Consider the following 7,488-nt stretch of genomic DNA (forward strand, 5'->3'; position numbering starts at 1 on the left):
AAGAATATGTCCAGATTTTACACTTTTAGTGAGTGGTTCTAAAACGGGAGTATTTTCACTTAGTTATTTTGGAAATGACATCTAACATTTTTGGCCTTGCAGCTGCTATCAAATTTGCTATGTAATTTCCAACCTTCCCAGTCTCCCAGTGAAGCTGTTTCTAGCTGGATATCTTGTAAGAGATATATTTATATCTCTTACAAGTATATTTCTTAGTAATAATTAAGTAAGTATATTTCTTAGTAATAATTTCCTAATGGAAGTAATTACAAATCCATTTCTGTCTCAGAGTGAAAAGGAGATTTTCCAAGCGGAACATCATATGATATGGGGCTCTTTTCCTTGTTCTCTTTCTCTGCAATGCTCAAGAACAGAAAGCCTGGCATCAGTAACCATGGGCCTCCTTCTTGTATAAAACAAGAATAGTGATCATTTGCATCAGTGCCTCCACTATGAACCACGATTAATGTGTGCAGCTTTTCTCTACTCTTCTTTATCCCTCATGTCTTGGGAAAAAGTTTTATGTTTTCATTTCGTTGGTTGTTTCGTTTAGGTGGTGGAATTAGGGATTGAACTTAGAGGGTCTCTTGCCTGCTAGGCAAGGAACTATCACTAATCTACATATATCCCCATTCTTTAAAAATAAAATCTTTTAAAATTGAAGACAGAGCTGCTACATTGCCCAGGCTTACCTTGAAATTGCAATCCTCCTGTCCTGACCTCAGGAGCTGGGCTTACAGGCATACACAGCTACACCTGGCTGTGAAAAAACACTTTTAAAAAGTGGTTAAGTGGAAGCTGAGAGAAACTGATCATACACTCCTTGTTTTAATCTTAAATGAATAATAAATGAAACTCTAGCTGTCCTTGGCTGCTACCATAACTACTTTGAGTGCCTTGGGCACTCTGCCCAGGGCAGGGTGCCTCCTTTACCTTTGCCTCATGCCAGGGAGTCTCATGGCTCCTGTGAGAGAGCTGTGGCTCTGGGCAGAGATGGAAAGGATTTTACACACCTAATTGTAATAGTGTAGGCTATACGTGTCTTTCTAGTTATTTCCATGAGAAAGCTTGTACTTCAGTCATGGATTTGCTTGGTCATAAGGTAGATTCATGGCCTTGTTTTGATAATACTGCTCATGGCTAGATGCTCCCTGTGTACAACAGGATGGGCCAGTAGGCTGAGGTTCACAGGGATAGACTTGAGGACTGACTGGGCCTCTGTAATGTTGTTTTTGTCATTTCTCGCTACAACTGCCATATTTTTAATGAAATTAAACTTTATAAATGTAATACTTAAACTTCCCTTTGCAAATATTTTTTTTAATTTTATTTATTTATGTGTGTGTGTGTGTGTGTGTGTGTGTGTGTGTGTGTGTGTGTGTCCAGCTCAGCCCACCAGGGGGTGGGGCTGGCTGGCATGTGGTGCTGGGGGATTGAACCATGGTCCCTGTGCTTTGCTAAGCTTGTTCTAAGTAGGTGCTTTAGACCACTGAGCCATCTCACCAGCCCCTGCAAATACTTTTAACCTTCCCAATGTACCCATTTGTCATGCTGCATATATCAAGTTGAAGTCATCATGGGCCCTGAAACCAGGAACTGGGCAGTGAGTAGGAGGAAGGTCTGTAACACAGCCTGGATGTTTTTCACCAACTCCTTGAATCCATAAGCAGTTTCATGAGGCAGATGATTTGAGCACTATTTTATACTGGATGATATATTGTTAGATAGTTTTCCACCCTAGTTGTATGATCAGTAGAAATGGTGCCCAAGATTTCACATTTAAATTTTGTTCTGTCACTAAGTCTGTGCTCAGTCACTAAGCCATTCTACTACTTTATTGACTTCTGTAGTATGTACAGTGAACTTTGCCCTTGATTACGCTTGTTCTGCTGAAATCTGGCTTCAGCTTCCACCTGAGAACTGCTGTAGCTCCACTGATGACTATGGTTACCAGACCCCATGGAAATGTTTAATCCTGCGATAATTTATGCAGTCACTTCTCTGTCAATAACAGGCCACACCTTGCACTAGCGCAGGATATGTTGGGGAACAAATCAAACAAGATCGCTGATCTCATGATTACAGAGACTGATGGACCAAGCACAGCAAGCCAGTCAGTGAGAGTCCCATTTACCTGAGGAAGCAAGACCTTTAAGGTGGATTTAAGATGCAGCACTAAAGAACTAATTTGCTTTTTGTTGCTTTGGGTTCATTTTTCACCCTCTTTTCACACGTAAATCCAACCACTTCTATGCAACTGTTCAAACTCCCAATCTATCCAGCCAAATGAGATGTGGTCCAACCTCAAGCTCCCTAATAAAATGCAGTTTGATCTTTAAAGTTGTTGTAATTTAACCTCTTCACAGACAGGAGGCCTGACTTTAGCTCAGGCTCCTCACATAGACAGCCTGGGGTGGGTGGGGCCCAGAATACCCTGAAGCCACCCAGGTTTATTGAGGGTGAGGAGATGAGCTTGGTTTTAGGCAATAAAAGTTAGTATTTTCATGTCCTATTATCTGTCCATTACTTTGAGCTTCTAAGCCCCCCCCCCCAACTATTCAAGACACACACTTTGGAAATCACTAGAAAGCTTTTGTCTAGGCAAGAAATGAGGAGGATAAGAAGTAAGATAGTGGGAAAGGAGAGTTATAAGCAGATGAAAGAGACATGTCTCTAGTAAACTAAAATGAATCAATGACTAAATAGATGAAACTGGAAAATTGGATTGCTAGGAAGGAGACAAAGTTTTGCAGTGGAGGGGAGAGGGAGAACATTTCAGATACATGATAAAATATCTATCACATTTTGAGTCTGTGGTCTACTTGGGCAAAGAGCAATGCAACAAGTGCAGGCAGGTCAATGGCAAGCAGAACTGGCCTTCCCTGGCTGGCTTGTCTGTACTCAGTGACCAGGCAAATCAGTGTCTTCTAGAAGTATGTGGAAGAACTGGAGTCTGTGGATGTTTGAAACTAAATTCGGACCCAAGTTTAACTACTGTTACACTGTCCATACTCTACTGATTCCATAACTGCCCTAAGAAAAGCTGTTCAGTGCTCTGTACTACTGGGACCTTTTCTCTGTGAATGGGGCCATTTTGGCTGGGAGGATTCATTGAGATTTATCCGAAACAGCTTAATCCTGAGGACCAACAAACACTGTGGAGGAAGTGAAGGGAGTTTGGAATTTCAAAAGGCGGCAAATTCAGGCTAGTTGGATTCCCAGGGCTCAAGGTTTCACCGGGCAGTTCTAGGCTTACATTTTTGCCTGGAGGCCTGACGATTTACTACCCTGGAACAGGACATAGGGGTGTATTCCCTGGGCCTCTCTAGCTCTAGGCCCAGTCTTGAGGGCATAGGTCCCCTGCGGACTGCACCTGTGCTCCCTCGTGCCACTCGGGGCGGAGCCTGGTGAGATGGCACCTTGGGGACTGTGAAGATTCCAAGGGCGGGGTCAGGCGCAATTCTGAAAACCTGGGACCCAGAGGTGAACATGACAGGAGCGAGAGCACCTTGGAGCCGCCAAGCTGGAGCTGGAATTGGACCTCCGCGGGGCCCGGACCCCGGCTGCTGTTACACAGTGGCTCCTCCCGACCGCTGCCCCGGCGGAGAAGGAGCCCCAGGCAGCGGCGGGTCCCCCGCAGGGCGCCCGGGCTGAGAGCACGCTGCGCTGGTTCTCTACCGGGGTTGTGTACGCTGCCTTCCTGGGGCTGGTAAGCAGCGGGCGGCGCATGCGGGACGTGACCTTCCCGGTGGGAGTCGCTCCTGCGCCCCTGAACACGGAGCGATCCTGGGGCTTAAATAATCGGCCTGGGCGTGTTTCATTTTCTGGAAATCGGGCACCGTTCTACTTGCGGAGGGGACCATCAAATGTGAAACTGCATTCCCGGAAGCGCTTTCCAACTGAAGCGAGAGAACCTCTGTCTCCCGGGTGCGCTGGAGCGCGAGGGGCATTGCCCAGGATTTGAGCGCTTCCCTGACCACCCAGTTCGAGCGCCAAATTGGTGCCCTGAATACAGCTGTACAAATTTCTTCTTCTTGGTGGACTGACCAAATTCAAGCAGGTTTTAGTTTTGCAAACAGAGAAATCGCTCCCAGAGAAGAGAATGGCTTTTCCTGATGACACAACTGGTTAATTGCCAGTCAGGAACATCTTCTATTCTGCCCACAATCCTGTTAAAATCCAGGCCTCAGAACCTTAAATTCTGCGTTTTGTTTTCGTTTTCAGCACATTCCGTGTCCACGTGTGAGTTTTACCAAAATCTTCTTGCTAAATTTGTTGATTTTAGATGTTTGCAGAGTTAGAAGAGTTAGACCTTTGAGGCTAGTCACTGGTTACTTGGCATCTCAGAGAGCCTGAGCCCCAATCCGTTGCACACTGGATGGGGGAGAGGAAGAGAATGTTCTCAGTGCAGCCGCTGGGTGAGCCCTTCTGATGTGCCAGGTTTTCTGAGTCCCCTGAGTGCATAAAGTAATTTGCTTAGAGCCAGTACTCAGCTTCTTCTGCTGTAATGAGCTTGTGCGGTCTTGTACAGGACTGATCATCAGTTGGAGACTTCCGTCGCTCGGACAGCGGGCGCACCCTGCTTTCACTTGGCGCAGAACGCTGTAATTAGGATCAATTCTTCTTGAAGCGTAGATTATTAGACCCATTTTTCTTTGTTAAAAATCTAACATGCTTCCTCTAAAAATGAACCAGAACTCTCAGTTCTTTCTAACACATTTCCTAGTAAAATTTTATTGTCAGTATCATTCTATATGTGCGTGTAGTATTGCTTTCTCATTTTAATGGTTGTAAATAAAAGGGTTTTGTCTTTTTAAATTTTAGGGAATGAGCATTGGTATACTGGGACCCACGTTTCAAGATTTGGCAACAAATGTAAACCAAAATCTCAGCGGTCTTTCTCTAATTTTTGTGAGCCGAGCCTCCGGAGTCTTGTGTGGCTCTATGATCGGTGGCGTTCTTTTTGAATACATGAATCATACTTTACTTTTAGGTAAGACCACACTGATACATTTTCTTCTTTGGGACTGTAAATGTATTTACAATAGGGCTGTACAGATGAAAAACAGCAGCCTGCAGAATGGCTGACACTGTCTCTCACCTGGGCAGTGAGGGGATCCACGCTCTGTCCGGGTGCTGGGGTGGGGGTGATCCCGAGCTTTCCACACACTGGAGATCCCAAGCTCTGCTTAGGAGGGCAGAGGGCAGATCTCAGGCCACAGCCACGGGGACGAGCTGCCCAGGGGTCTGTGGCCCCTGTACTGAAAATGAAGGGGCCCAATGTCATGCACGGACTGATGTGAGCTGCGGTTTTGTTCCCTCTGCCCCATGTCAGTGATGTCCAGGAATGCCCTTTGTCACTCTGGACATCACCAGCAAAGCGTTTTTACCGCCTTTTAAAAAAAATAAATAGATACTTGAAAATGACATTTAGAATTAATGTGATAAAACATCTTTGGAACCAGTGAGAATACTTTACAGCTGATAAGTAATAAACAATACTTATTTCCAAAATGGACTAGGAGAATATATTTCTTGTATTTTCTTTCCTATTTCTGATGCTAGTTAGTAAACTTTTGCTACAAACTATTATACTGGTTATGTTTTCTTTTTCCCTTTTTATATTAACTCATGCATAAATATCCTCTTGGTGCTTAAATGCTGTGGCTTGTACCCAGATGTCCTCTCACAGCCTTATGCTCACATAGGTGGGCTTTGGAGGTGGCTGGATCTAGGTTGTGTGATGCTGGGATTGACGATATGATACCAGGATGAACTGATAATGCAGCGCTAGGATTAAGCCGGCCTCACCCTGGGTGAGTGCTACCTGCCCTAAGCGTGGGTATCATGGATAGGACATAGGGACAGATCACTGTTCTCTGATTGGTGTTTTGCTGCCTTGTGCCCACCATTAAAAGTGTGTCTCCTCTGTGATGCCCCTCTGCCATGCCACCCTACCAGGCAACGACCAACTGAAACCTCTACAAACTCTGAGCTACAATAAACCTTCCCTCCTTAACTCTGGATGTTGGGTATTTTGGCTCAACAATGAAAAAAGTAACTAAGACAAATGTGAAACATTTAAGTACATTATTTTTGGTCTGTTTCTTCTTGTTATAAAACTTTTCTTAGTATACTTCATGGCTTGATTATTACTAGGGCAGAAGTAATAATAGTGTTCATAATTTACATATTTTATTCCTTAAAACTTATATGAGATTCATATGCTGAAACTACTTGTAGAAGCCCCCACTGTCACCTTCTCATGATTACTCAGTTTTAGTTGGATCTTACCATGCATTTTTGGAAGTTTTTGTGCTGTTAACTTTATGAATGACTCTGCAGGAGTATGGGGAGTAAGTTTGTGTTCCTCAGGACAGACAGTGCCTTGAACATGCTAGGCTAGTGTTCCACTGCAGAGCTGCACCCTACCTGTTGAATACCGTGTTTTATGGCTGACTGTCACCTTTTCTTTCCAGCGCTGTCAATGTTGGCCACCACAGGTGGCCTTTACGTTATTCCTTTCTGCAAGACGGCAACGTTACTGATTGCCATGATGTCTGTGTTCGGGGCTGCAGTTGGTGTTCTGGATACAGGTCAGTGAATCTCCAGGGCCGTCTCTGGGCATGCGGACTTTCTCCTAGGGTAGTAAGACAGCTGACACTAAACTGTCACCTGTCTCTTGAAATGACATGGACTTCCTGAGTTGTTCACGCGCCACCCAGCGAGAGCCACCTGCTGGCAGCTACTCTTCTTGCCAGTCAGAGCACCAGGTTTTCAGCAGCTCACTCTGAAGTGGCCATGAGGGATTTTGTTCTAGGAGAGATGGTTGATTTATAGTAGCAACACAGGAAAATACCCCTTCTGTGGGTAATTTCAATACAGGTGAGCAGGCTTTCATTTTAGGAGAGAATTTTGGAATTGTATTAGAGAAAATGATGGTATGGTGGCATAAAATAAGTTTCAAATTACTAGTTAGTGGTGAAAGCATAGGAGCAGCCATCCAGTGACAAGCGCACGCAGGCTCCGAGCCAGTAGGAGAAGCCTGAGGTGTGTCGTGCTGTCCTTGTCTCCCTTCTGTATTCTTTTCTTTCTCAGCACTTTTTGTTTGTGCACAGTGCAGCTTCTCGTTGTGTTATCATTCTTTGAAAACCTATTAAAAACACACATTATACAGATTACTGCCAAATTCAGTTCTTTTTGGTCTCTGGTTAGTGTGTAATATTATTTCTAAATCATAGAAATACTTAGGCTTACTTTAGTGTTAATTTTAGAGCGTGGTATTATCTGTCTATCTGAAAAGATCTGAGTTTTAAGGAAGATAGCCAAAGACCTCCTGCTTTGGCATTTCACTTTGGAAGTGTTCAGTGTATGCACACATACTAAAACCTGTTCTTATTCCTCTAAAGGTCACAGTAGAGTCCTGAGAATTCAGGTTCTTCTCCATGGCTTTCTATATGTTTTATATGTAAATAATATTCCCAATTG

The 7,488-nt window shown here is 44.3% G+C and overlaps 1 pseudogene; it reads left to right on the forward strand.

Annotated features, from left to right (window-relative positions):
- Positions 1–1,576: 1,576 nt before the first annotated feature.
- Positions 1,577–6,649, forward strand: LOC101577469 (annotated as a pseudogene).
- The last annotated feature ends 839 nt before the right edge of the window (positions 6,650–7,488 follow it).

Source organism: Octodon degus, unplaced genomic scaffold (genome assembly GCF_000260255.1).
Source record: "Octodon degus isolate 3935 unplaced genomic scaffold, OctDeg1.0 scaffold00090, whole genome shotgun sequence".
Lineage (NCBI taxonomy): Eukaryota > Metazoa > Chordata > Mammalia > Rodentia > Octodontidae > Octodon > Octodon degus.